General features: G+C 42.3%; 1 pseudogene; it reads right to left on the reverse strand.

The window, feature by feature from the left end:
* Positions 1 to 381: 381 nt before the first annotated feature.
* On the reverse strand, positions 382 to 499 carry LOC126099228 (5S ribosomal RNA; annotated as a pseudogene).
* Between the last annotated feature and the right edge of the window lie 19,577 nt (positions 500 to 20,076).

A 20,076-nucleotide genomic window follows, 5' to 3' on the forward strand; every position in this document is an offset into this window, starting at 1 on the left:
TACCAGCTGAATAACTTTTCAGCGATATAATGCTCCCCTTGGTACGAAACATGGCGTGACGTTGCGCCTTAGCCCGGCAGAGCAAGTTAATTTGGAGAATGACGTAAGCTTTCGTGTGATGACCAACTCAACTGACAGTATGAAACATAAAAATTTAATTCTAAAAAGCTAAACTCCGTTCGACCCGGCCATGAAGACCCAGCGGTACTGACCGGCCGCCGTGTCATCCTCAGACTGCAGGCGTCACTGGATGCGGATATGGAGGGGCATGTGGTCAGCACACCGCTCTCCCGACCGTACGTCAGTTTACGAGACCGGAGCCGCTACTTCCCAATCAAGTGGCTCCTCAGTTTGCCTCATAAGGGCTGAGTGCACCCCACTTGCCGACATCGCTCGGCAGACTGGATGGTCACCCATCAAAGTGCTAGGCCAGCCCGACAGCGCTTAACTTCGGTGATCTGACGGGAACCGGTGTTACCACTGCGGTAAGGCCGTTGGCAAAAATTTAATTCTAGTAGCAAAAAATAGAAAAGTTCTATTTTAAAAACAAAAGTGATGCCTGCATCTTGGATGCTATTGGCCTTACGAGAACGCGCTGTCGTTCGCTTCATGAGGCCCTGGTCACTGTTTATCTAGACTCGAAAACAGATAACAAATTTCTTCATCGAGCCAAAAGCCATAAAGCTGAAAAAGTTAGCCACATCACTCTGTATACAGAATACAGCCCTATTTTGCGTTGTTGCGCTGAAATGCTTCTTTGACTCTTGTTGCATTCCGGAGTAGTGTTACGATGATTTTTTTTTTCCTAATACAAACGTTACAGACTGTAACTTAGGCTGCTATTATTCATCGTTATGCTACTTAATGCTTTCCGAAGCAGACAATGGGACACAAGGAAAGGGAAAGGAGATCACATACAGATGACAGTACTCAGTAATAATGGACTGTCAGCAGCAAGTGTGAGATGTTGAGATGGGCACGAATGTCTTTGAGCCCAAACTCATGTGCATTCCGAAGGCGTTTCACGCTTGGTTGTTGTGGCGGATCGTAACTTTTTATTACCTGCGTATAGTCGCCCCAGAATAATGAGTTGAGGAAATAAAAGATTCCGTCCACGCCTCTGTTTTGAAGAATATCGAAAATGGTGATGTAGTTAGGCAAGCTGTATTCACAATTCAACGTTGATGGGTACAGAAATGTGTCCTGCCTTTAAAAATCATAAAAACACCAGACTACAGCAGTTTTTGAGTTTAAGTCACATTCTCATATCAAGAGCATAGTACAACAGATTAATGTGGCGAACTGTCGCAAAGACGAAACGTTTCACGAGGCAGATGCAAAACGTTTTAGTTGAAAAATATTTGTTGCAATATGGCAATCATCACCTCACTATCCTTCTTAATATTCTCGGAGAATGTGTTTCTCTGATACGGTCATGTACTTCTCGACGTAATCGCGCTGCAGACGTACACATTTTTCAAAACGCTGACGCCATGATTCCATGGCAGCGGCGAAGGCTTCTTTAGGAGTCTGTTTTGACCGCTGGAAAATCGCTGAGGCAATAGCAGCACGGCTGGTAAATATGTGGCCACGGAGAGGGTCTTTCATTGTTGGAAAAAGCCAAAAGTCACTACGATCCAGGTCAGGTGAATAGGGAGAAAGAGGAATCACTTCAAAGTTGTTATCACGAAGAAACTGTTGCGTAACGTTAGCTCGATGTGCGGGTGCGTTGTCTTGGTGAAACAGCACACGCGTAGCCCTTCCCGGACGTTTTTGTTGCAGTGCAGGAAGGAATCTGTTCTTCAAAACATTTTCGTCGGATGCACCTGTTACCGTAGTGCCCTTTGGAGCGCAATGGGTAAGGATTACGCCCTCGTTGTCCCAGAACATGGACACCATCATTTTTTCAGCACTGGCGGTTACCAGAAATTTTTTTGGTGGCGGAGAATCTGTAGTCTTCCATTGAGCTGACTGGCGCTTTGTTTCTGGATTGAAAAATGGCATCCACGTCTCATCGATTGTCACAACCGACGAAAAGGAAGTCCCATTCATGCTGTCGTTGCGCGTCAACATTGCTTGGCAACATGCCACACGGGCAGCCATGTGGTCGTCCGTCAGCATTCGTGGCACCCACCTCGATGACACTCTTCGCATTTTCAGGTCGTCATGCAGGATTGTGTGCACGGAACCCACAGAAATGCCAACTCTGGAGACGATCTGTTCAACAGTCATTCGGCGATCCCCCAAAACAATTCTCTCCACTTTCTCGATCATGTCGTCAGACCGGCTTGTGCGAGCCTGAGGTTGTTTCGGTTTGTTGTCACACGATGTTCTGCCTTCATTAAACTGTCGCACCCACGAACGCACTTTCGACACATCCTTAACTCCATCACCACATGTCTCCTTCAACTGTCGATGAATTTCAATTGGTTTCACACCACGCAAATTCAGAAAACGAATGATTGCACGCTATTCAAGTAAGGAAAACGTCGCCATTTTAAGTATTTAAAACAGTTCTCATTCTCGTCGCTGGCGGTAAAATTCCATCTGCATATGGTGCTGCCATCTCTGGGACGTATTGACAATGAACCCGGCCTCATTTTAAAACAATGTGCATGTTTCTATCTCTTTCCAGTCCGGAGAAAAAAAATCGGAGGCCTTAGAACTTGAATGCACCTCATACATGTTACAAGGTAAACCAATTAAAACGCTAGAAACACAGACATTATCCCCACTCTCTCTTTATAGTTTGGTACCATAAGTTTAAGGTCCAGGGGCACTGGAGTGCAGGTTGAACTGTGTACACCAGCGTTAATCTGTCAGGAACAGCCGTACTGCAGAAATCTCATTAACGGTTACCGTGGCCGTCTACAGAGTTAGCAAGCCGAGCCTTGCCAAGTTGCCCACATTCGGGCGGCAAACACATCACAGCAAAGCAGCAACATTTCACTGACATTAGCGAGGAGATATCTATTCACAGGTACCGAACTCTGACGCGCTATAGAAATACACCATGCCTTTGGGAGATTCGTGCACTCTCCGTTGCGTTCACGTTATGCGACACACACACTGTCAGTAGTGGGAGCAACTCTGATCCACCGCAGTGGAAATGTAGTAGTTTACCAAAATTTATCGGCTTCTTTGGAATTTAAAAGAACAAGGTGTCGCTCCTGTGGAGTATGATATTGTACCTTAAGCAACGACGCATATTACCTTTATAATATCTTATAGCTACTTCCTTTGTGAAACAATCTCCACAGGCAAGCTAGTTCAAAATGGCTCCAAGCACTATGGTACTTAACATCTAAGGTCATCAGTCACCTAGAGTTAGAACTATTTTAACCTTACTAACCTAAGGACATCACACACATCCATGCCCGAGGCAGGATTCGAACCTACGAACGTAGCAGCAGCTTGGTTCCGGAATGACGCGCCTAGAACCAGTCGGCCACAAGGGCCGGAGGAAAGTTATTCCAGCAAGATTCTGATTAGGGAGAGAGCAAGGAAAGATAACGTTTCTGTGAACCAGGGCATAAATGTGGTGCTTGTTTGTTAAATCTAATGACAGAGAGGGATTAAAGTTACCTGCTCCGCATGTAATACACGCAGAAAAGTAAGGTACACGATAATTACACAGACGGAAAATAATCGCAGCAATTCAAAATAATTAATGTAAAGTATGATATTTCTGGAATACATTTCTGTAGGTAACGTACTTAAATGATTAACCTTGCAAGATCACAGGTTACTTTAAGCGCGAGATAAACCATTGCAATTGTGAAATGCTGGTGCAATAACAACCGGTGTAACCGACGGAATGTTGAATGCAACCATGCAAACGTGCAAGCATTGTGTAGTACAGGTGCTGGATGCCAGTGAGTTCCATGCCTGTTGCACTTGGTCTATCAGACTGCGACGATTAATGTTGTTTGTGGGTAACGCTGGAGTCATGCGATGGTGTCCCATATGTTCTTGATTGGAGGCACATCTGGTGATCAAGCAGGACAGGGCAACATGTCGACACTCTGCAGTGCATGTTGGGTTATAACAGCGCTGTGTGGGCGAGCATTATCCTGTCGGAATGCTGTTCATGAATGGCTGCTGCAGCAGGTCAAATCACCAGACTGACGTTCACATTTCCAGTTAGGGTGCGTGGGATTAGAGTGCTCCTGATGTCATACAAAATCACACCCCAGACCATAACTCTAGCGGTAGGTCGCAGTGCATATAACACCCAGACTGACTGCAGGGCCTCAACTGGTTTCCTCCTAACCAGCACACAGCGTCACTGCCACCGACGCAGATCCAACTTTCATCAGAAAACACAACAGACCTCCACCCTGCTCTCCAGTGAGCTCTCGTTTGACACCACTGAAGTAGCAAATGATGGTGGTTTTTGGTTAGTGGAATGCACGCTACACGGCGTCTGGCTCGGAGCTGTCCTTAAAATAATCGATTTGTAACAGTTCCCTGTGTCACTGTGGTAGTAACTCTGCTCAAATTGCTGCTGCAGATCCATACAGTGCACCGAAGCGATACGCCAAACACGATGGTCTTCCCTCTCGGCAGTGTCATGTGACCATCCGGAGCCCGCTCTACTTGCGACCGAACAGGCTAGTGACCAGCTGTGCCAGCAGTCATGTACAGTGGCTAATTCCTGCTAAGTTCGTCTGCAGTATCGCAGAAGGAACATCGAGATTCTCGTAGCCCTGTTACACATATCGTACGAACTCAGTAGGGTATTGATAATGGCGACTTCATGGCCTTAAAGGCATTCTTGACTGACATCAAGTCACCACTTCCAGCCGGCCGAGGTGGCCAAGCGGTTCTAGGCACTTCAGTCCGGAATTGCGCAACTACTACGGTCACAGGTTCGAATCCTGCCTCGGGCATGGATATGTGTGATGTCCTTAGGTTAGTTAGGTTTAAGTAGTTCTACGTTCTAGGGGACTGATGAACTCAGCTGTTAAGTCCCATAGTGCTCAGAGACATTTGAACCATTCGCCACTTCCAACGTCACAGGTAACTAACGCTCTAGACCGTTACAGCGTATGCCGCGCGAGATTAGCCAAGTGGTCTGAGGCACTGCAGTCATGGACTGTGCGGCTGGTCCCGGCGGAGGTTCGAGTCCTCCCTCGGGCATGGGTGTGTGTGTTTCTCCTTAGGATAATTTAGGTGCAGTAGTGTGTAAGCTTAGGGACTGATGACCTTAGCAGTTAAGTCCCATAAGATTTCACACACATTCGAACATTTTCGTTACAGCGTATATTTAAAGCAAACCTGATTTTCATCCTCTTAGTGACGCTACTAGTGCCAGTATTACGTGACTAGCTCGAAATTTGAATAGACGTTCCATGTTCCATGTGTTGAAATAGACTGTCGGCACTCGTCTACGAGTATGTCGGTGCTGCAATTTTCCTCTTTTAAGAGTTCACTCGTTCTCTTTTTTTCTCTCTCTCTCTCTTGTAAGCAGTTATTGGGGTTGAAAATTCAAATTTTAGTATTACAGCTGGTAATGAATTAGTTTCCGTTTCGTGAAGAATCATTCTCCTACTGCATCACACTGAGTTAGGTATTCGGAGATGAAGAGGCCTCCACAGAACAGACTAGTATCCAGAGTTGCAAACCATTCATCGGGCTGAAAACGGTAGCGACACAAAAAAGTGACTCTGACGTGACGTAGAGTCCTCGTATTTGTGTGGGAACAGGCAGAAGGCAGCACATTTCAAAACGTCAAGCTCTTGGACCGAAGAATATGAAAACGCTGAGTCGTTGTCTGTCATATTTGAGTCTTTGGAAGAGTTGGCGTGGGCGATTTCTGTACTTTGCTACTTACCGCGTTTGAGACGGGATGAAAGTGTTCTAAAACGTCTAGTCGTTGAGAAGGCTTGGGACTGATACCCTTGATAACTGCCGGCCGGACTAGCCGAGCGGTTCTAGGCGCTACAGTCTGGAACCGCGATACCGCAACGGTCGCAGGTTCGAATCCTGCCTCCGGCATGGATGTGTGTGATGTCCTTAGGTTAGTTAGGTTTAAGTAGTTCTAAGGTCTAGGGGACTGATGACCTCAGAAATTAAGTCCCATAGTGCTCAGAGCCATTTGAACCATTTTGAACCTTGCTAACTTCGATAAACGCTGATTGCACAGCAAGTGTTAGGGATACTATGCTGATTGGTGTCTTTAAAAAGGCAGAGAAAGGGGTATTTTGGGATGTCAAACATATTTTTACCAGTATTATTATACAACACAGTTATCGTAAAGAATCAGTAAATCATCCAAAACTATGATGATTAACTTTTGAGCACATGAGCAACGATAAACTTCGTGATATGAAATTGTAGATCTGGATGCTAAAATTCAAAACATCTAGTCGCATTTTACTTCAGTGTAATAGGTTGCATATAATTTAAGTTTTAGCAAAAAAGCTAATTATCGAGCTATATTTTATTGAGAGAGGCAGATGCATTTACAAACAAAGCAGAATTTGGTAGAGGTTAGATTTAGCACACACTACTAACAATGCACGTGTCTTGTCTGATGTATTTTATTTGCGTTAATTAAGAGTTGTAATAACTAAGAGTAAGAAAAAAAAACAAGTAATTCAGATCTGCTTCGTGCTATGTACGTTATGTTTGCACCAACAGAACTGCAAACAGTTCTCCACAGTAATGATGTACCATTAATATTCGTAAGGGAATATGGGCTAACCCTGTAATTATTTCAAACAACTACGCCAGAAAGTGTCATCAGGCAAAATCCAACCTTCCTTTTGTGCGTTGGCTTATGCATAACTCTTTTTCAAATTTTAAGAGAAGGGGCCTGTTATTGTGTTCATCTGTTAATGAATCTGGATTTAGAAAAATCACTACAGAAGTTGATGCACGGCACACAAAAAACTGTGGGTGTTGTTTGGAGGCCGAACCTATGTATCCATTATGTGTGGCGATTTGGCGCATTAATTCCACTTCGTAATTTTGTCGTGCTTATGTGGCTTTTGGAGAGCGAGGTTTCTTTTCACATTTCGCTGAGCCTTATTTTATGGTATTTATACCCAGTAACCTCTTGTAGTATGTACTTAATCAAATCCAGAGTCAAATCCAGATATGACACAGTAGCGCTTTTATTTAGTCTGAAGCGAATAAACCACTTATTTAATTCACTTACTAAGATTCTACTACTTCGTTTGTAATTGTTTGCTTCCTTAACTTCATGAAATTGCTTGGACTTAGATGTAAAGAAAATGTGAATAATATAGCTGATTCAGCTGAACTCTAAAATATGCCAGGAGCTTTGCAAACCTTGCTATCATTGTTTCATAGGTGGTTCATCAAGGAAACGTGTATCATCGTAGCTGTTTAACATTTCATTATATCAGTGTGTGGAAGTGCAGACGTGCCGAGGCAGGAGAGATTTTCTGAAAAATTTTCCAGCTGGAGAACACACAACAATGTCGCTGCCACAGACTAAGGCTATCATAATATGCCGGAAGTTGGACCACGAACAAGGATGTCACTGACCAGACATTCTCGGCGTTACCTGAACGTTACATCGTCCTATGAACGAAAACCTCTTGCAGCATTATTTGCCGTGAAGTCCCGAGGAGTGGATTCAGCCGTATAATCGAAAAATAGTTTCTTTTTCCGTACCTAGTGATACCAAATTAGATTTTGCGTGAGAGTTGGGCCTTCAGTTCAGACCTGCCTGTTCAGTATAGGTGACCGTATTGAATATGCTTATTGTGTGGTGTTATGTTTGTGTCGTAAAATGGTGACGGAACCTTAAACCTGTTTCTGGAGAATATCCCTTTCATCTCGACACCAAGGCGGCCGGTGAGCTCAGCGTCTTATCAGACGGTCAAACAGGCAGCAGGATCATATGTGCTCAAACGTGAAATACTGCGAGCAGGTATGGAATTTTATCCAGGAGATTTGTGTATGGTGATCAGTAATTTACCGTCACCTTCCAAATACTGGCGGAGATAATTTCTTCCACTAGCAAGAGGCTTGCGTCAGCGACCTTGACTGCAGTGGCTGGTGTAAGTGTCACAGCTTAGTGGTGACTGGTCATGCTATCTTCTGCTTTGACATGAGTGACGCGTCGATAGTGTGCGCAGCAACAACGACAGCGTGTTATACAGCAAATAAGTGACTTCAGCTCTGGTCATTGTGGGCTATGGCTTCGTACATCGTAACGCATTTACACATCTACGGTCCGCTGATAACGACTATAATAGGATGCATCTATAAACCCAATAGGTGTTCTCATTCGCCGTTTTTGGAAAGCCACGAAGATTTGCTTTTGCGGAAGAACAACGCCCGTGAAAAACCTTAATCAGTACCGAGACCTTTCTTCACAATGTTCTTCAATTCACATGAACAATCACTGAGCATGAGTGAAAAGAAACTTAGTATACTGTATTTTACGGACGACATCAAAATAACCAAGTATAGGAAACCTGGTCCATGTCTCTTAGTATCACATGGATACCAAAACGATCGTTTCTATGCACAATAACGTAAGCAGTAAGTAAATACGATTTTAAAAATTCAGTTAATTTTATTTCCAATACTGACTGTTTCTCTATGGTTGTGATCAGTGATGAAGAAGCGTGTCAAACTTTTCGGAGTTGTGGTGGAGTCGGCCACGTACCGAGCGTGTAGGATTTTTCGGCAACCGTGAGCGGCTAGGGTGATGATATGCTATCGTCGTTATGGCAAAAACCTCAGTATTTCCTAGAATGAAAAACCAGTTGAAGTTGCAAATCTATACTTTTTATTCATTCGGTGATTAGTTTCGGGCCGAGACTCATTTTCAAATCACCACAACAAAGTCGAAATTGGCATTTCCGAAGATGTCAAAAATGTGTCATTTTAGACTTTGTCATGATGATTTGAAAATGGGCCTCGGCCCGAAACTAGTCCTCGAATGAATAAAAAGTAAAAATTTCCAACTTGGACTGGGTTTTCGTTCTATTCATGAACAAAAGTTGCTGACCCAAACTACTCCAGCACGCTGGAAGTTCGTAGAATCAATATTTATCCAACTTCATTTTCTTCATCAGATTTGTGGGCGTATTTAAAATATCCTTTTTTTAGGAAACGTTGTTTTTTGTAACATCCACGACACTACGTTCTAGCCACAAGATGTTAAAATTAACTAAGTGTACAAACTTCAACAATAGTATCGATACTACGTATAAAAAAGACTGTATCGTGTAAAAATGACGATAATTATTTCTTTATTTCTGTAATGATTTAATTTCTGTGTGAATTAAAACTATTATCAGAGAACAACATTCAAAGACAACGACAATTATAATCATTTTTTGTTATCTGTTGTGGTTCAGTTGTTCTTCCTCTGCTAACCGATGAACTGTTCGGACGTGAGACGTGTGAGGTCGCTATTGTCTAGACGTGGATTTGTGTTTATTTCAATTGTAATTCAATCTAATTAATGTTTTTAAGTGTTAATTTTCAGCTCCGCAATTAGGAGCGCAGCCATTAGCGCTAGTAACTTACAGCAGAGTTTACTAGTAGCTGGCATAAAAAAATATGAAACATTTTAATTGAGAATAATTTTAAATGCTAAAGAACAGAAAACAAAAGGCTTAAAGACTTTTATCTGTATATATTAACTTGATATAAGAGGAATCGAGAATAACAATAGACAAATTGACTATCGTCTGTCTGCCGCCATCTTAGCAAAAATATCTCCGTGGCAGTTTTGAATCGAGAATTTTAACAAACATAGATAAAAATGAATGGAAATAAATGTGCAGCGGAGGTCCAGAATCTACTTTAAAAGACACAATTCAACTCAGATAGAATCTTTAAAAATAGTGCTCACAGCACGTTACGTAATATCAATTTCTTATTTGCTGATGTATGAAGCCTAATTATTTCGGACAATTTACATGAAATATTTTAATAGGAGACATACATCAATGTTGTGCGCGGGTAGTATATTGAGGCCAAATGTTCCTTTTGCTACAGGAAAGTGCTTCCATCTTAAGTAACAGTTGTGCAAAATCTGATAAATGATGTGCAATTTAGTTCCACTCACACGACTTTACAGAAAACATTTCTACACAACGTCAAGTGGAGATTTCTTTAGAGAGTGACAAATATTAGCCGCGATAATCATTTTTGAGATCAAACGAATTGTTACGCTGACAATAGGAAATTGGTTTTATATGTTTTTTGACCTACCTGAAATATCAAATGGTTCAAATGGCTCTGAGCACTATGGGACTTAACTGTTGAGGTCATCAGTCTCCTAGAACTTAGAACTACTTAAACCTAACTAACCTAAGGACATCACACACATCCGTGCCCGAGGCAGGATTTGAACCTACGACCGTAGTGGTCGCGCGGTTCTAGACTGTAGCGCCTAGAGCCGCTCGGCCACCTCGGCCGGCTACATGAAATATCATTTACAAGTAATTAAAGTCACGAAATACTATAAACAGGTTCCATCACATTTTATTCGTATGATGTAGTCACAATCGGACGAAAACCACACTTTTCAAGGCAGCTGCAGACGAATGCCACAAATCTGAAATTTTATATCTTGCATCTTTTCACGTTTGAAGAAATGATGCAGCAGGTGCTGAACAGGTAAATGTATCTGAAGACTCTAGAAGGCTTTTAACCTCATCGAATTTTTACATAGTTTTGGAGTAAACAATAGTCATATCAGCTCAAACTAGATTACGTAATAGACATCATTAATCCTCGAATACAAAACTTCAGCACAGTATCTGTGTTTTCATTTGAAGAATACTTTCATTTGATGAAGATGTACCATCTTTCACGTTATCAAGTTAAACACTATATTATCAAAGCGATAAACACATCCTAATTTTCTGTAAAATTGTACTTATTTGGTCAAGAACCGGCTTTCGGCTTCTCAGGTTATCTTCACGTGCCAACTAAATGTCGCAAAAACAGATAAACATGATGTGCGACTTTCACAGATATTATTTGTACTGAACATGCGAAAGTGATAAGGGTTTACTTAGCATACATAAGAAATACATTGCTGTAATTACATTAACTAAAAGGATAGGGTAAACAAACTATATAAATACACCGGTTCTGTATGCGTAATTTTATTCTGTACGCTGGCCAACAACAATCACTCGTTAGTTTCAAAGCCTGGTTCTAATCTCCATATCTTGGCAACATTTCAGGCAGTCTTGAAAAAAAGTCTCGCAACTAGATGCATATTATGTCACGAATAACATATCAAAAATTTTATTCAATAGTAAAAGCAAATGGCTCTGAGCACTATGGGACTTAACATCTGAGGTCATCAGTCCCCTAGAACTTAGAACTACTTAAACCTAACTAACCTAAGGAGATCACACACATCCATGCCCGAGGCAGGATTCGAACCTGCGACCGTAGTAGTTCCGCGGTTCCGGACTGAGCGGAAAAGCATAAAGCAGCACTATTCAAAGACTGGTGCATATAAAATCATTTGCAAGCATAGTAAAAAAGTATATATTGGTCAGTCAGGCAGAGCTGTGGCAATTACACTACGTGAACTGAGTGAAGCTGGTATTAAAGAAGAAAGATCCGACCTTTGAATTTAATGAAAATCGATAAACACATGGCACAGAATGCCAGCCAAGTACTAAACGATCAGAGTCAGTTTCCATTTTCTGCATAGCGAATTAAGTTTCCGTTCCAAATACTAGATTCAAACTGTAAATTCATACTGTTTCTCATCATTTATTATACGCATCTCCAAATAAAAACTTTTTACCCTCTTTTTCAGCTAATGTAATCATTGTAATGTTTTTCACATGTGCCTATGTAGGTACTTAGTTCTTTTGTATTTTCTGTACAAATAACGCCTGTGTACGTTGCACATCACGTTTATGTTTGTTTGCGACATTCAGTTGCCACCTGAAGATGGCCAGGGAAGCCGTTCGTAAGAAAATAAATATAACCTTGCAGAACATTAGAAAGTATTTTCCTCTTTAATAGATTTATCATGTTCTGCCAAGCACCGACAAGAAATTCAGATAATGGTAAACACCATAAGCACAGAAAATTAGTCATATGTTTCATCAGGGCACTCATTCTGAAGAAGCATGTGACTGAAAAACTCTCAATTCCAGTCTCAAAATTATCATACAGTACTGCTTGTCTAACAATACTGTAATCGTAAATATTTCTTAGAAACAAAAGGAGTCACAAATAGAAAGTTTGCGCCTGAAATAATAGACACAAATAGCTGTACACAAACTTTAAAACACCAAGTAGAAGCGCTGAGAGCAATGTCAGACGTTAGTGAGAGGAAAAACAAATATATGCTAGGTAAAAAGTGAATAATATTGAGTTTCATTAAGCATGTATGGTTATCAGTAATAATCTAAAACTTGCACTGTCAGTTTAATTTAGTTAATTAAATAAATCATATGTTTCATTTCAAAATCGAACTATTGTCATTCTAAATTCTTCTTCTTTCTCCAACGTAACTCACCCCCAGACTCTCAGACTCCCACCACCTTTTCCCTCCAGCCACCCCACCCAACTCTACCCCCACTTCTACCAGTCCACCTGCCGAAATACAGCATTAGTCCAGCTGACAGCATATGGGGCATAGGAGTGTGTACATGTGTGTGTGTTTTACTCAAGCGTGTCATAGGACAACTCCGAAAGCTAGTAAGTTTTCTTTCTGTTCTATCGACATCTCAATGCCTCTTATTTTTGGTGAGTGGTCTCCTTTAATCCAAATTTATTTACATTCTGCAAGAACTATCCTACAACATTTGTAGTACCTTGACCTTTCCTGTATCTTGCATTTATGTGCAGTGGAACTGCCATTAAGATTATGTTTGAGGATTCGAGGTATAGTTCGCAAATAAGAACTAGGATATAGGATAACAAATTTTCTTCATTTTTTCATATTACTTTCTTATACACAAGATACACCACTTTTTGATAATACAGTATTTAATACAATATTTGGTAACTGCCTGATAATACAATATCTGTTAACAGATTATTCACAGTATGTTATTTTCCGATGAAAGTCTTTATGAAAGATACAGCTGCCATTATTTTTGGTATGTTATTTCATGTACAATTGTTATGTTACATTATTCATTCTTGTTGCGGTGTCAAAGAGAGACTTAACGTGGGAAATGGGAACTACTACATACACACATATCCTCAGATATGTACATAGTACACATATTTTCATTCACACAGTATGTACAATTTACATGCACACATGCTGTACTATCAACTCGGACACAGATAAATAGTATGTATACACACACACACACACCCAAGACATAGGGTGTGTCTCCTACAGGTCGTCCGGCGCATTTTCTCTGGTGTTTTGGAAGGTATTTGCAGTTTCGTTTCTGCAACCGCAATTGAAGCCAGTACAAACAAATACTGCTCACAAAGTCATTCATACGATACCCTGTGCCGCTATAAAGCGCCGCAGTGTTACCCGTTACGAGAAAAATGTTTTAAAAGCCGAACTTTAATTGCTCATTGGATTGAGCAGTCCCAAATTAGTCTAGTGCGATATCGTTTTATCGACCTGTATTAACAGCAACCAGCCATAGCACTACCCTGGCCCACGCTGACTCCTGCCGCCACGCAGCGCCGCTTCTCAGTAACTGCTGCTGGAGTACTGATTATTCTCCGTGTTTTGCAGTCCCTGTTAATAGGGATCGATAAAACAAATATCGCTATACACTAATGTGGGAACACTCAGTTGAATGGGTAAGTAACGTTTCGGTTTTAAAATCGTTTTGCTCGTAACGGGAAAGAAACCAACTGTTTCTGTCGGCACTGGGCGTCGCGTGATGAGTAGTATTTGTTTGGGCTCACTGCAGCTACGCACTAAAAGCCGAAATTGCAAATATCTGGCGAAACGCTACATAAAATGCTACTGACGACTCTTAGGAGAGACGCCCTGTATATATGTGGCGTACGTAATTAAAGTTTCAGATACAGAACGCCGTAGAAAATGAAGTACTGCTCAGAGTGAAGTGAACTTTGCACAGCATATTACTGGCGCAGGGGAAACGTCATGTATAAAAAAAATTAAAATATGACCAATAGATGGCGTCGGAATATGCACACCAAAAGACGCGCGGCACCCGGCTGCGCCTCAGTTAACGTCGGGGAGGTATAACATGTCTGTCTCCACGTAGAATAGCGCGCTGCTGATGAAGTTCTTTTACAAGAACGGTGAATGTGCCCCAATAACCCTGCTGAAGTTCCAGATACTCAAGGGTATGAAAAAATCAATGGTCCTATAGTTACAAAATTCGAAAAGACAGTTTCGTTTGAAGCGCAAGTGGCAGAGGGGGAAAAGCAGTTGATCTGACGTCTGTCGACGATGTGACTACAGCAATTCAGGAGTGGTCGAAGGGTGGTGTGCAAACATGCAGTGCACGGGGAACTGCCCGAATGGTTCAAATGGCTCTAAGCACTATGGGACTTAACATACAAGGTCTTCAGTCCTCTAGAACTACTTAAACCTAACTAACCTGAGAACATCACACATATCCATCCCCAAGGCAGGATTCGAACCTGAGACCGTAGCAGTCGCGCGGTTTCGGACTGAAGCGCCTAGAACCGTCGGCCACCACAGCCGGCTCAACTGGCCGAACGTTGTACATGCCATCCTGCATTACTATCCTTACAAAATCACCCTAGTTGAGTAGTTGCTTCCTGATGAATTGTCTGCAAGGTGAACGATTCACTCTGGAGCTTCTTGCTCGGATGGAAGTGGGCAATGAACGGCGACGGAACATTTTGTGGACAGACGAAGCCCATTTCCATATCCAACGACGTGTAGGCAGACAGAGTTGCAAAATATGGGCAACGGAAAATGTTCACGCACATCAACCGGTGCCATATCATTCTACAAAGACGTGTGTGTGGTGCAGGTTGACTGTATCTTTTATCTTACTGCCGTATGTTTTCGAGGAGATGAGTCCTGCGGGTCCTGTTAGGTGTACCGTCACTGGTGAACGCTCTAAGAGTGTTTTGCTCACCAATTTCATTCTAGCCCTTCAACAGCATGTATGTGTCCGTAGGATTATTTTTATGCAAGATGGTGCTTCTCCGTCCATTGCACAGCCAGTGAAGTAGCTGCTGCAGATGTATTCCATGACTTCTGCCAGGTGCCGTATCTGAAAGATGTGATCATTGCTCCAATTACGAAAGTAGGTGAACTGAAGGAACGCATGATTCCCGAGACGCTCAGGTTTGTTGTGGAACAGCTGGCCGATGTGGCCGAGCGGTTCTAGGCGACTTAGTCTGGAATTGCGCGACTGCTACGGTCGCAGGTTCGAATCCTGCCTCGGGCATGGATGTGTGTGATGTCCTTAGGTTAGTTAGATTTAACTACATCTAAGTTCTAGGGGACTGATGACCTCAGCAGTTAAGTCCCATAGTGCTCAGACACATTTGAACCATTTTTGTTGTGGAACATGCTGTTTCTCGACTTCAACTAATGGCAGAAAACGGTGGACAGCAAATAGAACACGTCTTGCGCCACTCTCACGACAACTACAGACCGAGGTTATTCATTTATGCGGTTTTTTGGCACCAGGACAACTAAAAACCGATTTTTCCCATCCCATGTCGTACGACCTTGTCGGGGTGTATGGGCTTACCTACTAGTTGAGGGGCGCGAGTTTGTGTTTGTATTTTGAAAGCAATATATGAACACTTTCCTACTGGCTTGCTAGGCCTAACGCAAGAAAGGATTTTCTGTTGGGGTTGTCTCCCTTAGCCTTTGGAATTTCTCCTCCACCACAAGGCAGTGATTCCCTTCTCATTTAATCCCCAGAAAGGAGGGTTGCCTCATCTGCCAGCTACGCCGTTCCGAAGTCTTCCTTCTCCGCCGTCGCTGTCATTAAGGTCTTCACCCGTAACCCTGGGCATGGGTTCCGTGTTATACCCCACGGGATTGGGTCCCTGCCTGAACTCAGCCATCCTAGCACTCCGGCCTACTGAAGTGTAGGATGCCCACCCCCGCGACGTGGACGCGCCAGACAGGAATTACCCCAGTGGAGGAATAGAGAAGGGCACCCTACCTCCCTGGAGCCAGGTTAATGATTGTGTATGGTGCCACAATCAAAGGGCAGGGACGCGAGTAAATAATCCTAAATGGTCGTTACTTTTGTAATGTCATAGTGAAAATATACTTAAATTGTCTCCGCTTGGTTTACACGTATCTTCTTCGCTTTCTAGAGCCTGAAAACTATTTTTGCGGTCAGCCAGAAAGCGATGAAGAAAATATTGACGTGACCACAATTTCCAGTCTACAAGTCCACATTACTTATGTTTTTGAATAGGGTCCGCCTTTAGCAAAACACAATTTTGTTTTTTAACCCAAACATGTTGCACTGCAGTAGCAGCATCTTCAGTGAGCTTTTATTTTTCATCTGTTAAAGACAAAGAGTCAATATCTCTAGCAATTAAGCATTTACAATCTTCTTAACTTTTATATAAATACACTTAAGTTTGCTTTAATTAATGAAAGAATTACAGCTCGACTGCATTTAAATCTTTCCAGTTGGAATTTTAGGAACTGAGACGGCAAGCCGTGTGGCGGAGCGGTTCTAGGCACTTCAGTCTGGAACCGCGCGACCACTACGATCACAGTTTCGAATCCTGCCTCGGGCATGGATCTCTGTGATGTCCTTAGGTTAGTTACGTTTAAGTAGTTCTCAGTTCTATGGGACTGATGACATCCGATGTTAAGTCCCATAGTGCTCAGAGCCATTTGAACTGAGCCGACAGTAGAAAGTGACATCTGAACTGCCTCTTTAAATCTCCTTGTAATCATTGATTTTATAATAAGCTCTTGAAAAGGGGTACAGCTATATTACTGCGTGAATATACACTACTGGCCATTAAAATTGCTACACCAAGAAGAAATGCAGATGATAAATGGGTATTCTTTGGACAAATATTTTATACTAGAACTGACATGTGATTACATTTTCACGCAATTTGGGTGCATCGATCCTGAGAAATCAATACCCAGAACAACCTCCTCTGGCCGTGATAACGGCCTTGATACGTCTCGGCATTGAGTCAAACAGGGGGATGGCGTGTACAGGTACAGCTGCCCGTAAGCTTCAACACGACGGCACAGTTCATCAAGAGTAGTGACTGGTGTATTGTGACGAGCCAGTTGCTCGGGCACCATTAACCAGTCGTTTTCAGTTGGTAAGAGATCTGGAGAATGTGCTGGTCAGGGCAGCCGTCGAACAGTTTCTGTATCCAGAAAGGTCCGTACAGGACCTGCAACATGCGGTCGTGCATTATCCTGCTGAAATGTAGGGTTTCGCAGGGATCGAATGAAGGGTAGACCCACGCGTCGTAACACGTCTGAAATGTAGCGTCCACTGTTCAAAGTGCCGTCAATGCGAACAAGAGGTGACCAAGACGTGTAACCAATTGCACGCCATACCATCACACCGGGTGATACGCCAGTATGGCGATGACGAATACATGCTTCCAATGTGCGTTCACCGCGATGTCGCCAAACACGGATGCGACCATACTGATGCTGTAAACAGAACCTGGAATCATCCGAAAAAATGACGTTTTGCCATTCGTGCAACCAGGTTCGTCGGTGAGTACACCATCGCAGGCGCTCTTGTCTGTGATGCAGCGTCAAGGGTAACCGCAGCCATGGTCTCCGAGCTGATAGTCCATGCTGCTGCAAACGTCGTCGAACTGTTCGTGCAGATGGTTGTTGTCTTGCAAACGTCCCCATCTGTTGACTCAGGGATCGAGACGTGGCTGCACGATCCGTTACAGCCATGCGGATAAGATGCCTGTGATCTCGACTGCTAGTGATACGACGCCCTTGGGATCCAGCACGGGGTTCCGAATTACCCTGCTGAACCCACTGATTCCATATTCTGCTAACAGTCATTGGATCTCGACCAACGCGAGCAGAAATGTCGCGATACGATAAACCGCAATCGCGTTAGGCTACAATCCGACCTTTATCAGAGTCTGAAACGTGATGGTACGCATTTCTCCTCCTTATACGAGGCATCACAATAACGTTTCACCAGGCAACGCCGGTCAACTGCTGTTTGTGTATGAGAAATCGGTTGGAAACTTTCCTCATGTCAGCACGTTGTAGGTGAGGCCACCGGCACCAAACTTGTGTGAATGCTCTGAAACGCTAATCATTTGCATATCACAGCATCTTCTTCCTGTCGGTTAAATTTCGCGTCTGTAGCACGTCATCTTCATGGTGTAGCAATTTTAATGGCCAGTAGTGTAATAGAGTGCTGTAATGTAAACTTTCTGTTAGACATGCAAATATTATTTAATCTATTGAGATTACATACAAATTTTGATCTTTCTGAATCTAATATTCAGTGCCTTCAATTTTTCCCAAAAACGCCGATTTTTACGAAAATGTTGCTCTGATCATTTTAAGACTTTTAACTTTTAATTACTACGTACATTTGCATCTCTTGTTCTGTTTTTAGCTTTGTAGTCTTATTATTACGAGCTGCTTTTAGTTGCGACGTGCATTTGCATCTTTTATACTGTTTTTAGCTTTCTAGCCATATTATTCCGAGCTGCTTATTTTTTTCTTAAGATCGTATGTTTTGATTAAAATATTCATTTCATCATTCTGATAGCTTAACAGTGTTCACAAGAATATGCTAATGCATACACTCATGAGGTTTGGAGAAGTTATTTCAAATTTTAGTTTCGCTCATAGAATATGGTGCAATCCTTCATACGCAAAGCACAGGCGCTATATGACGACATGGCGCTGGCGGTTGTGAACTGGGGTAAGCCCCAGTACACTCGATCACCTCTGTACCTCTTACAACCATACAGCGCTTGTTTCGCCTCATCACCCCCTGTTTATTTTAGTGAAAAAACTTATTTTTGACAAAATTAAATATTGTAAACATGTGATATTACCATATCTGATCACTTTTAAAGGAATTTAATTTAGCTAAATTTTGCTTAATACTATATCCACAAAATAAACCATATATATGTATACATATAAAACATAGCATAGTGGATTTTATATACATAAAGTAACAGAGAAACATTAAACAAAATTTTCGATTATTATAAAACTAATTTATAATTTAGAATTTCCAATCTTTACCTGAAAGAGAAACAGAAAAACATCTCGCTTGTCATTACTCGCCCATTTAATCACTGTCGCAGGCACTGTGGTATACATAGTACTTGCGGGTCCACACAGTTCTGAGATGATGCACCAGCTTCTTCTAACACCAGCACCGGTGATGGCCATGATGTCGCGTCTTCTTACTTCCTTCCGTCATGTTCAAAGTTGCTTTGCCTAACATTCAAAAATTAGTAACCTCACTCGCAAGCATATCTTAACATTATTGTCGTACTGATTTCGGCATATTTCACTTCCGTACCCTGTTTTGTACTGATCATTTTCACAGTTCATTTTCCCAGCCGATGCACCATATGTGGGACGATGGATAACTAATCCAAAATGGCCGTCGTTTTTGTAATGACATAGTGAAAAGACACTTAAACGTTTGTTGGTCATTCATACCTACCTCCTCCGTTTACAAGAGTGCGTCAATTTTTCTTTCAGTCAGTGAGACAACGATGGAGAACATTTTATTCTTTTCATCAGTCTTCTGAGTGGTTTGATGTGACCCGCCACGAATTCCCCTCCTGCGCCAACCTCTTCATCCCAGTATAGCACTTACAACCTACAACCTACGTCCTCAACTACTTGTTGGATGTATTCCAATCGCTGTCTTCTCACTCTGATACCATGGAAGTTATTCCCTGATGTCCACTCATCCTGTCTCTGTTCCTTGTTAGTGTTTTCCGCATATTCTTTTCCACTCCGATTATGCGCAGAGCCTCCACATTCATTACCTTATCAGTTCACTACTTTTCAACATTCGTCTATAGCACCACATCTCAAATGCTTCGCTTCTCTTCAGTTCCGGTTTTCCCACAGTCCATGTTTCACTGCTATTCGATGTTGTGCTCCAAACTTATATTCTCTGAAATTTCTTCCTCAGAGGAAGGCCTATG

The sequence above is a fragment of the Schistocerca cancellata genome, chromosome 1, assembly GCF_023864275.1.
Source record: "Schistocerca cancellata isolate TAMUIC-IGC-003103 chromosome 1, iqSchCanc2.1, whole genome shotgun sequence".
Taxonomy (NCBI): Eukaryota; Metazoa; Arthropoda; class Insecta; order Orthoptera; family Acrididae; genus Schistocerca; species Schistocerca cancellata.